The 11,879-nt window shown below is 43.7% G+C and overlaps 1 long non-coding RNA gene across 1 annotated transcript; it reads right to left on the bottom strand.

Moving 5' to 3' along the window:
* Positions 1 to 4,154: 4,154 nt before the first annotated feature.
* LOC125486467 lies at positions 4,155 to 11,738 on the bottom strand. The gene is made up of 2 exons (XR_007265125.1): positions 11,617 to 11,738; positions 4,155 to 9,874 (listed from the first exon to the last, which is right to left on the bottom strand). It is a non-coding gene; the product is annotated as an uncharacterized LOC125486467 (long non-coding RNA).
* Positions 11,739 to 11,879: the final 141 nt, after the last annotated feature.

Here is an 11,879-nt window from a genome sequence, read left to right as displayed (position 1 = left end):
ATATGATTTTGACAAGGTCCCACATGGCAGACTGATTGAGAAGGTCAGTGCACATGGAATTCAGGGAAACTTGGTGAGATAGATCAGAAACTGGCTTAGTGATAGGACACACAGGGTAGTGGTAGAAGGCTGTTTGAGTGACTGGAGGCCGGTGTCCTGCGGTGTGCCACAAGGATCAGTACTGTGACTCTTATTGTTTGTTATACACATAAATGATATAGATGAAAATTGGGGGTGGGGGGAGGAATGTTAGACAGATTTGCAGATAACACCACGATTAGTAGAGTGGTTAATAGTTTTAAGAAGATGATTGTAGGATCCAGGAAGATATAGATGGGTTGGGCAGACCAGTGGCAGATGGCATTTAACCCTGATAAGCACGAGATGATGCACTTTGGAAGAAGAAACAAGATGATGGAGTATTTAATGAATGGCAGGACACTGGGTAGCTTAGAGGAACAGAGGGATCTTGGGGTAACTATTCACAGATCCCTGAAGTCGGCAGAGCCCATGTTTAGGATAGTTAAGAAGTGACATGGGTCACTTGCTTTCATCAGTGGTGGCATAGACTTTAAGAGCAAGGAGGTAATGCTGGAGTTGTACAGAGTGTTGGTCAGTCCACAGCTGGAGTACTGTGTGCAGTTCTGGTCACCTCACTACAGGAAGGATGTGATAGCACTGGAGGGGCTACAGAGGAGGTTCACCAGGATGTTGCCTGCATTGGAGAAATTGAGCTGTAAGGAGAGACTAGATAGGCTTAGACTGTTTTCTTTAGAGGAGAGAAAACTGAGGGGTAACGACTGAGGTGTATAGGATTATGAGGGGTATGGACAGAGTGAATAAAGAGCAGCTGTTCCCCTTGGTTGAGGAGTCAGTCATGAGGGGGCATAGTTTTTGGGTAAGGGCAGGAGATTCAGAGGGGATTTAGGGAAAAAACTTTTTCAGCTAAATGGGTAGTGAGAATCTGGAATGTACTGCCTGGGAAGGTAGTGAAGGCTGGAAACCTTACAACCTTCAAAAAATATTTGGATGATTTACATTCAGGGATATGGAATAAATGCAGGAAATTGGGATTAGTGCACTTTTAGTGGTGTTATTGTTGGTGCAGACTCGATGGGCCAAAGGGCCTTTTCTGCGCTCTATGAATCAATGAAGGTGTAAAATGTGGGAGTTAAGGGAAACAAGATCCGTTCCCACAATCTGAAAACGTGGCATAGTTAAAGCAATGTGTGTTTTCACAGACCTGTCATTGGATTTACCTTACTATCCACCTTTCATTTTCATCCTTCCTACTGCCTGAAAATTTTTAGTTTCTCAATGTTTTAGTTCAAAAATAAGAAAAAGATATTAAAACCATGTCGACAACCATTAATTTGTGCCTCAGGCGAGTTTGCTCTTTAGTGAAAGAGTTAAAAGTGCCTGAAAATGGTGCCAGTAATCTAATTAATTTGCAAGAACAGTCGTCCTTCTGTGAGTGTGTGTGCGTGCACGCGGCTAGACTATTGTGTTGCTCTAAATCAACATCTTGTGTTGAACAACACCCCTTTATAAATCATCAGAACACCCCAGACACTCTCACGGTCTTAGAGTTTCTAGACTGCCCATCACTGCTCAATATTCCACACGACTTCCTTACGTCATAACCTGTTCATCATCCTGTCAGTACAGCACCCAGCTGCTCACAAAAGGCACTGGGTGAGTTAGCAATCAAATTATAATGAGGGAGATTTTTTACTTGTTGCTTTTTATTCTCCAATGTGTAAGAACTTAACCACCTCATGGCTGTGATTCCCTCCCCTACTCCCACACGCTGCCAACTCACCCAAAAATTATTTTACTGCTGTAAGTAATGTCAGTAAACACTTCTTCAGTGTTACCGCTGACCCACCACCTCACTCATCTTCTAGCTTTATCCCCTGAAGAACCAGGTGCAAAAGAGGCACTGAGAATCCTGTCCTTTAACCAACTGGCCATTTTTCTCATGTAACTCAAGCATGTTCTATTTCTGATAACAAGGTGTAGAGCTGGATGAACACAGCAGGCCAAGCAGCATCAGAGGAGCAGGAAAGCTGATGTTTTGGGCCTGGACCAAGGATCTAGGCCCGAAACATCAGCTTTCCTGCTCCTCTGTTTTTTTTTTTTTTTTTTTTTTTTTTTTTTTCTACACCTTGTTATCTCAGATTCCCCAGCATCTGCAGTTCCTACTATCTCCCTTCAGGATCTCCTCTGTTTCAATTCAGTTGGCACCATAGTCAGTTCATTACCCTCTAAACCTCAAACCAAGCTTTATGCAATTGTGTGGGGATGGAGTGTGGGGTCACTGTGCGGTGATCAGGCATAGATACCTGCTTATTATTTAATCAAATTGTTCAGGCGTGTCATGACACACCTCTGGAGCAGGTGGGGCTTGACCTCAGGCCTTCTGGCTGACAGGTAGGGACACTACCACTGTAACACAAGGAGCCCCCACTAACAGTTTACACCTTCATTCAGGGAGCTCAGCTGAAGACAAATTATAAAAACTTGAAACAAATTTTATCGAAAGCCCAGTGATGCAGATTCAGTTTTCTTTCTTTCGTTTGAGTAGTGGTACAGTTGTGTTTGTTGACCATCCCTTGTTTGTCTAAGGGCAAGTGTTGGGACTAGAGTCAGATACAGACAAAGGAGAGGAGGCAGATTTCCTCCTCTAGAGCACACTGCTGGGATTTTGAGAATAATTCTTGTGGTCAGTTCAGAAGCTTGCTGTGATTGGATATGAATTCGGGATCTATGCCATCACAGTATTACACTGCCATCTGAGGGTGGGGAACTGGAGTTAAAGAGACAGATTTCATATTGTACCCCTTTGATTGCTTCTTTGCGCAAATTCAGTTTATCAAAAATGAAGCAAGATAAAGACCCCAAACCCGGATCTCTTTGCCTATTTTCATTCGGTCCCACAGAATGCTTTGTTCTTACAAACCAAAAAATTGGAAGAGATCACTAGATACCATGATGGGGGCATAGTCTGCGAATTAGGGCCAGACCGTTCAGCAGAGAGGTTAGGAAGTGCTTCTACACACGAAGGTTGGTAGAGGTTTGGAACTCTCTTCCACAAATGGCAGTTGATGCTGGATCAGTTGTTAATTTTAAATCTGAAATGAATTTTTTTTGTTTAGCAAAGGTATCAAGGGATATGGGTCAAAGGCAGGTATACAGAGTTAGGCCACAGATCAGCCATAGTCTCATTCAATGGTGCAACATGCTCGAGGGGCTGAATGGCCTACATCTGTTCCTATTTGGTCGGATATACGTCTTAGATAGATGTAGAAACATCATTTAAAAAATGCATTCGTATTCCTGCCCCTGAACAGGTACTTTTATGGTTCAACAATGGTCAGGCGGCATATTGAGGGGTTTAACTGTCTTAGGTACTTAGTTTTGTAACTGGCCTTGATTTTATTGTAGCTCAGTGGCCTACCACACTGCTACAAAGCATGGAGCATCTTTAACATTGTAAAACCTTTGGAGTGTTACCAAATTGAATTGGAAACCAAACCACACAAAGTGACCTGCCTTTGAATCATGTGAACAAACGCCTGGTCAAAGTAGGAGGATCCTAAAGAAGAAATGAGAGAGAGGGCCCTAGGGAAAATTTGGTAGGTACTCCAGGGTTTTAGTGCCCAGACAGATGAAAGTACAGGGGTTGATTAAATTCCGAAATGCACAAGAGATCAGAACTGAAGGAGCACAGAGACCTGAGAGGATTGGGAGATAGCGAGTGGCCAAGGATGTAAGTTAGTAACATGATCACACACAAGTAATAATGAAAGTATTCCAAGGCTAAGAGTCAGCGCAACTTAGTTGATTAAATATTTATAGTAATGCCTAAAATAAATTGAAGAAAAGCTGTTAGATTAAAAATCAGGAGACAAATAATGTTCCCAGTCTGTTCTCCCACACACTTTCATTCTTTAGGTGAGATCACAACACCACTGTTGCTAGATCGTGTATTTATTCTGTGTGGAGTTGTCTCAGTCCCTCTTGGACAAATGTTAGAGACAACCACAAAGCCAGTGCTGAAGGACTGCTGCACTGTTAAAGGTGTCACCTTTTCATCCAGACCTTAAAGGAAGTATCTCTCGGGTAGATGTAAGAGATTCCACAGCTACTGCTCGAAGAATAAAGGCAAGTTTATTCCTAGTGTCCTTCTCCCCTCAACTGAGATCACTAAATTCAGAATACCTGGTCGTTATTACCTTGCAGCTTGAGAGGTTGCTGTGCACAATTAGCTGCCACATTTTCCTACAACAGTTAGTACACATTCGGCTGTTCTGATGCTGTGAAGGCGCTATAAAATTTCAAGGTCTTTTGTTATCTGTTACATTTTTTTCACGCAAAAATACAAACCCATGATTAACTTTACAATTTTTAAAAAATTTGTCTCAGTAAAGTCACACAAGCCACAAAATTTCACTTTAGCACAGACAAAAATAACAACTCTGTTCTACATAACTTTTTGAACAATTATGTCTTTCCAGGGTCACCCAGATCACTTAAAGGCACTGGCTTATTTTCCACAGGCACCATTTTTGGTCTCTGGTAAGGCCTTCAGCATGTTGCTATTCTGCAGTCAGAGTTTCAGCAGGCTATTTGACAGTAAAGGCATCACAGCACAAACACAATCCAATCTTGACCTGATGTGTGCACAATCTTTTCTAACACCAGATGGCGATCAGAAGCAGGAATTCTGTTTGGGCCCCACTCCTCTCTCTTCATGCTCTCAACCAGAGTATTAAATACAACACCAGCAAATACTTTTGTGGCTCTGTCATAGTGTTCCTACATCTGGGACAGAAGGTCTGGGTTCAAGTCCCACCTAACCCCAGGCATGTATCATAATACATTTTAACACGTAGATTAAAAATATCTAAATACAACATTCTCACTGACCATATCAGTGCACAGCAGTACTATGCTAATGATATTTAAGTTTTAAGAAATTTGGCTTCAGGAAATGGATAGCAAGCCAGCTTCATGTGTTTAATTCATATCTGGTTCAGATGGACTGGCCCTTTAACGCATACAGCTTTATAATTAAGTCATTTGAGTGGAATCAGACAGATCAGTGAATTAGGAGTCTCCTGGGAGTCTGCAGGGGCCTGTATCCCTAAAGCAGCATGTGCCCCAGACACAAATTAAAGGCTGGAGTCAGAGTCTTTTGCACACAGGCTGGGAGAAACAAAAAAAAATGTCGCCAAGGGACCTAGATCAGATGGTTTTCTGGGTCCTAACTGAAAGCAATTTACAGTTAGCCGCAATAAAAGGGGGTGTGAGAGGTGTGTGGATTTACAATTATGGCAATTGCCTCGACCATGTCTTTTAATTAGGGAAATGGAGTTGTGAAAGAGAGTGGGGATGATAGTAGAAAAGGGCTGAGAAGAGAAAAGGTTGCAGGAGTAAATGGTATGAGAAAAGCGTGAGGGAGAGATGCAGGAGGCAGATACAAAACAGGGAGAGGATGCCTTATTTAATGGTCACAATTTCAGTTACTTTTTCAACAATAAAAAACCTTATGATGCTGATATGATAGAGCTCTCGTCAGGAAAAGTCCAACACAAAACGAGTTTGGGTTGCCTCAATACAGAATTCTGGTTCAGGTACATCGTTAAGACAGCATAGAGACAGCTTTACTTAGAATCCAATCGTGTGATGAACCTGCCCTGGGACAGTTTGATGGGGGGCAGTGTCAATGGAGCTTTACTCTGTATCTAACTTTGTGCTGGCCCTGTCCTGGAAGTGTTTGATGGTGACAATGTAGAGAGAGCTTCACTCTGTATTTAACCCTGTACTGTACCTGTCCTGGGAGTGTTTGATGGGGACACCAGGTCCCTTTGCTATGAAGTGTATGGAAAGTGATGTTTAGTGCAGGTGCCTACAAGTTATTTTTTCAGCAGAGGCCATTGTTTTGTAACAGCTAATTAAACACATTCATAAAGTGATTTCATCTCATGCTGTAAGACAGATAATTCATTTCTTTGTTTTAGACTAACTATATATACAGGTTCAAAAACACCATTTTTAACTCAGTTTTTAAAGCACCTTTTAAAAATCAGTCACATAATTAATATCTGAAAACTTAAACAGAAACTATTGGAGAAACTCAGCAGGTCTGACAGCACCTGGAGAGAGAAACTCAATTCAGTACGACTTGGAACATTAACTCTATTTTACTCTCCACAGATGCTGCAAGACCTGCTGCGTTTCTCCAGCACTTTCTATTTCAGATTTCCAGTGTCCACAGTATTTTGCTTTGATTACTATGTTGTGTTGGTTTTGCAATGGCTGATATCTACATCTGTTGATGACAAAAGAAAGGTAGCAACGTGAGGAGTTTGTTAATGACTCATCTGCTCACGCGCCAAACACCATGAGGGCTGCTCTCCATCTCCACCATCAGCCTTTGTAACTCTGTGTTGGGGATCCTTTCAGGCCAAATATTGTGGGTTCAAGTCCAACTGCAGAAACCTGAGCACAAGATCTCAGTTGACCCTCCTGCTGTATTACTGAGGGAGCGTTGCACTGTTGGAGGTGCCAATATTCAGAAGAGGGGATGTAAAAGATCCCATGGCAAGGAGCAGGAGAGTTCTCCTCAGACAATACCTATCCCTCACCTGACACCAATGAACAAATTATTTGATAGTCATCACGTCATTGTTTTTGGGAATATCCTGTGTGCAAATTGGCAGCAGCATTTCTTACTTTGTCCACAATTCAGAAGTTCTTAGTAGATTGTAAAGCCCTGTTGGATGCCCCAGAATTGTGAATGGTGCTACAGAAGATGTTTAAATAGCTACCCCAACCTTCTGCTCAGACTTCACTTCCATTTCCACCCATTCGGAAGACAGGCAGCTTGCGCTGGCTTGCTGTCAATTGATCAAAATGAGCTGCAATCTCCCTGCTCTGCCATTTCCCCATTCAGAGACTTACTGGTGACTTCAACACTTCCTCATCAGCAAAATAACTTCCTCATAATGCCTTCGGTCATTTTGAATAGCCAGCACCTCACAATGGCGTTCTAATCATGGCAGCACGGAGGCTCAGTGGTTAGCATTGCTGCCTGACAGCGCCAGGGACCCAGTTCAATTCCACCTTCGGGCAACTACCTGGGTGGAGTTTGCACATTCTCCTCATGTCTGCGTGGATTTCCTCCAGTTTCCTCCCACAGTCCAAAGATGTGCAGGCTAGGTAGACTGACCATGCTAAATTGCTTCATAGTGTGCAGGGATGTGTAGGCTATGTGAATTTGCCATGGGAAATATGGGTCTGGGTGGGATGATCTTCAGTGGGTTGGTATGGACTCAATGGGCTGAATGGCCTGCTTCTGCACTGTAGAAATTCCATAAAGGGTAGGCGATGGCCCAGTGGTATTATCAGCAGACTATTAATCCAGAAAATCAACTAATGTTCTGAGGACCCGGGTTCGAATCCCACCATGGCAGGTGGTGGAATTTGAATTCATTAAAAAAAAAACTGGAATTAAGAACCTACTAATCACCATGAAATCATTGTCAATTGTCGGGAAAAACCCATCTGGTTCACAAATGCCCTTCAGGAAAGGAAATCTGCCATCCTCACCTGGTCTGGCCTACATGTGACTCCAGACCCACAGCAATGTGGTTGACTCTCAATTGGCCTCTGAAAAGGCCCAGCAAGCCACTCAGTTTTAGCAGTTGCTACAAATTCTCAAAGAAATGAAACCTGACAGATCACCTGGCATTGACCTAGGCACTGGAAAAGACAACGGCAGAAACAGCCCTGTTGACCCTGCAAAGTCCTCCTCACTAACATCTGGGGGCTAGTGCCAAAACTAGGAGAGAAACAGCCTGACATAGTCATACTCACAGAATCATACCTTACAGACAATGCCCCAGACACCACCATCACCATCGCTAAATATGTCCTGTCCCACCGGCAGGACACACCCAGCAAAGGGGGCGACACAGTGGTATACAGTCGGGAGGGTGTTGCTCTAGGAATCCTCAACATTGACTCTGGACCCCATGAAATCTCATGGCTTCAGGTTAAACATGGGCAAGGAAACCTCCTGCTGATTACCACATACCGTCCTCCCTCAGCTGATGAATCAGTACTCCTCCATGTTGAACAACACTTGGAGGAAGTGCTGAAGGTGTCAAGGGCACAAAATATACTGTGGGTGGCGGTTTTCAATGTCCACCACCAAGAGTGGCTCAGCAGCAATACTCCTGATCAAACTGGTTGGGTCCTAAAGGACATAGCTGCTAGACTGGGTCTGTGGCAGGTGGTGAGGGAACCAGCACGAGGGAAAATCATACTTGACCTCACCCTTACCAATCTGCCACCTATAGTTACATCTGTCCATGACAGTATTGGTAAGAGTGACCATCTCACCTGATAGGGAGAGGAGTGTTGGAAAGGTTTTAAACACAAACAGATCTCTCTCAATTTGCTTAATTATTTTGGTAATGTGAAAAATTGTGATCCCTTTTTTCAAACTCCAGTTTGAGCTGCACCCCATCCCACAGCAGGGATTTCCATTCCTACGTTCATTTCTATTTCTTCACGGAGACGTATTGTTAAGTACAGGGCGGCACGGTGGCTCAGTGGTTAGCACTGCTGCCTCACAGTGACAGGGACCAGGGTTTGATTCCAGCCTCAGGTGACTGTCTGTGTGGAGTTTGCACATTCTCCCCATGTTTGCATGGGTTTCCTCCCACAGTCCAAAGATGTGCAGGCCATGTGGATTGGCCATGGAAAATTTCCCACAGTGTTGAGAGATGTGTAGATTAGGTGGGTTATCGGAGGATGGGTCTGGGTGGGATGTTCTGATAGTCGGTGTGGACTTGGGCTGAAGGGCCTGTTTCCACAGTGTGGGGATTCTATGATCTTCTAAACATCATCTTTCAACCTTCCACTCTAAGATAACTCTGCTTGTGAGTAATTTGGGCATTCCCCCTCTGGGAGTGAAGGCACAGGGAGAATGGAAAGGGGCACTGGGAAAGGTTTCCAAATTTGTAGACTGCAAATAATTGATGAAAAATTAAAAGATAGTTACCAGTGTCCCAGAGGACCATATGGTGCCTCTCACATTAGACAGAGAATGACTGGTGGCCGTTTAACCTGAGAAGAACCACCTCAGGTGAGGGGAGAGGTTGAGAAGGAGAGTCCTTCATGGTAACCGCAGCTGGTGCAGGAATTGAACCCACTGACATCGCTCTGCATTGCAAAATAGCTGTCCAGCTAACTGATCCCTGCCCTTCAGATACGGGACCGTAATGTTTGTGACAAAGGATACCAACAATCTACCTCCTGCTAGCTTCTTCTACTCTCCCCTGCACCTTGTGCAGCTTCACAGATGAGCAGCAGCAAGCCTGCAAACAGCTAGTCCTCTGTGGAAGTCAGCACATTTGGCCAAAAAAAGTTGGAAAAGATTTAGACGTGTGGAACTGGAGTGGATAAAGAAAAGTGAATATATTAAAGGAAATCTTTGTGGACTCATCATTATTCACTTGTTGTCCAACATGGTAGGAGATTCAATACTTTTCGGTGTGCTTCACTCTCGTATCCCAGTGCCCGTTTCCCTACGAGGTCATCATGTACTGATGGAAGTAAAGGCCAAACAGGTTCGTCACCACTTGACACGTTGCTAACCACCAGGTGACGAAGGAGAAGATGCCCCGGTAAAACATGGGTGTGAAAACGCGACAGATTGTGCTCAGGAATGCTTTGATCTGAGAGACAGCCACTTCATATCTCTCCTCCTCATTGGGGGCTGTTCCGGAGAATTCCGAGCCAACATCCAGAGCCGGAGACACTTGAGGGGCTTCTGGGTAAAAGCCCCAAGAGTAATCACCTGAAAACAACAAACACATAATGAGCTGCACTGACTCAACAGAACTGAAGCAGGCCATTCAGCCCACGTGATCCATGCTGGTGTTGTGCATTTAAAGAAAAGCTAGATGAGGGAGAAAGGCAGAAACACAAGAACTGCTGGAGCAACTCAATAGGTCTGTTATCATCTGTGAGGTGGGGGGCAAAGAGAGAGAGAGACAGTTAACATTCTGAGTCCACTTTGGCTCTTCTTCAGATCTTCAAATCACATTGGACTCAAAATGTTAACTCTGTTTCTCTCTCCACAGACCTAGAATTGCTCTAGCATTCTCTGTATTTATTACAGATTTCTAATTCCTCAATATTTCGCTTTCATTTGAGCGAGTAAGGAACACGCTGATGGAGTGAGTAGGATGGGAGGAAATTTGTGTCAGCATTAGACTGTTTGGGCTGATGCCTGTTTCCTGTGCTGTGCTGCATTCACTTCAGGCACCTACACAATAAGTCTGACTGAATGCAATGCACTTAGTGTGTTATCATTTTTTATTATTCATTCATTTGTTGCTGGCCATCCCCAGTTGCCCAGAGGCCAGCTAAGAGTAAACCACATTGCTGTGGGTCTGGAGTCACAGACTAGGTAAAGATGACAGATTTCATTCCTAAAAGGCATTAGTGAAACAGGCAGGTTTTTACAACAATCGATAGTGGTTACATGGTCACATTAGGCTAGCCCTCTATTCCAGTTTTATGTAACTGAACTCAAATTTCACTGTCTGCTGTGGTGGGGTTTGAATCTATGGGCCCACCATGCAGTAGCCTGGTCCTCTGGATTATTAATCCAGTGACATTACCAGTGGTTCCCTCCAGCACAGGCAGATCTAAGATGGGTCTCTCCAATCCATATAGGCCATATTCACAGAGCCAAATGTCCTCCCGAATGAACGCACCTTCAGAGAACAGTAAAACTGAGCAAAATGGTGGTGGTCCAGGGACAAAATTGCAGCAAAGCTGCAAAGGGCAGTGAGAATCTGGAATTCATCTGTCAACAAAACTGCTGTTGAGGGTGTGGTCAAATAAAAGTGTTCAAGACAGAGACTGATTAATTTTTGTTGTGTATCGAAGAAATGGAGCAGAAGTGGGAGGGGGTTTAATTGGAATTGAAGTTAGACATCAGTAATGATCTAATTAAGGGCAGGTCACTGTTTACAAATCTCTCAGAGGTCGCCCATTTAAAACAGAGATGAGGCATAACTTGTTTTCTCTCAGAGGGTCATGAGTCTTTGGAACTCACTTCCTGAAAAGGGGGGAAAATAGAGTTCTTGAATATTTTCAAGGCAGCGATGAATAGATTCTTGTTCAGCAAAGAACGAAAGATTATCGGGGGCAGGCAGGAATGTGGATTTCAGAATATAATCAGATCAGTCATCATATTATTAAATGGCAGAGCAAGCTCGAGGGGCTGAATGGCTTACTCCTGGTTCACATTTCCGCAAGCGGTGGATCAATTTGAGGGACTGAACTTCTTTGCTGAATATAAAATAAGAGACCACAGAATTAAAAACTGCGGATGCTGGAAATCAGAAACAAAAACAGAAATTGCTGAAAAAGCTCAGCAGATCTGGCAGCATGTGTGAACAGAAATCAGTTAACGTTAATTCTGATTTTTCTTCACAGATGCTGCCAGACCTGATGAGCTTTTCCAGCAACTTGTGTTTTTGATTCAGACCATAGAATTAGTTGTTTGCTGTTAAGTCGGCTACATACCCAGCACTTTCAGCAGCAGGGTGGAGTGCAGAAGCAGGATTACAGGGCCAAGGTACTGTACAGTGACTACACACAGGTAGCAAAAAACTTGGGAAACCTGCAGCGGGGGCAACAACATGCCATCAGTCATAAACATCAGAGCTTCGACTTGATCAAGACATTGTTAATAAACTACATGTTAGAGGATCAGGACACAATCCCAAAGTCACTGCAGCCTGAGAACAAAAATCCAACCCTATGCAATTCCAACTCTGAGTATCTGT

Source organism: Rhincodon typus, chromosome 29 (genome assembly GCF_021869965.1).
Source record: "Rhincodon typus isolate 14 chromosome 29, sRhiTyp1.1, whole genome shotgun sequence".
Taxonomy (NCBI): Eukaryota; Metazoa; Chordata; class Chondrichthyes; order Orectolobiformes; family Rhincodontidae; genus Rhincodon; species Rhincodon typus.
Note: the sequence above shows the minus strand (reverse complement) of the source record. Positions and strands in the feature narration are given on the sequence as shown.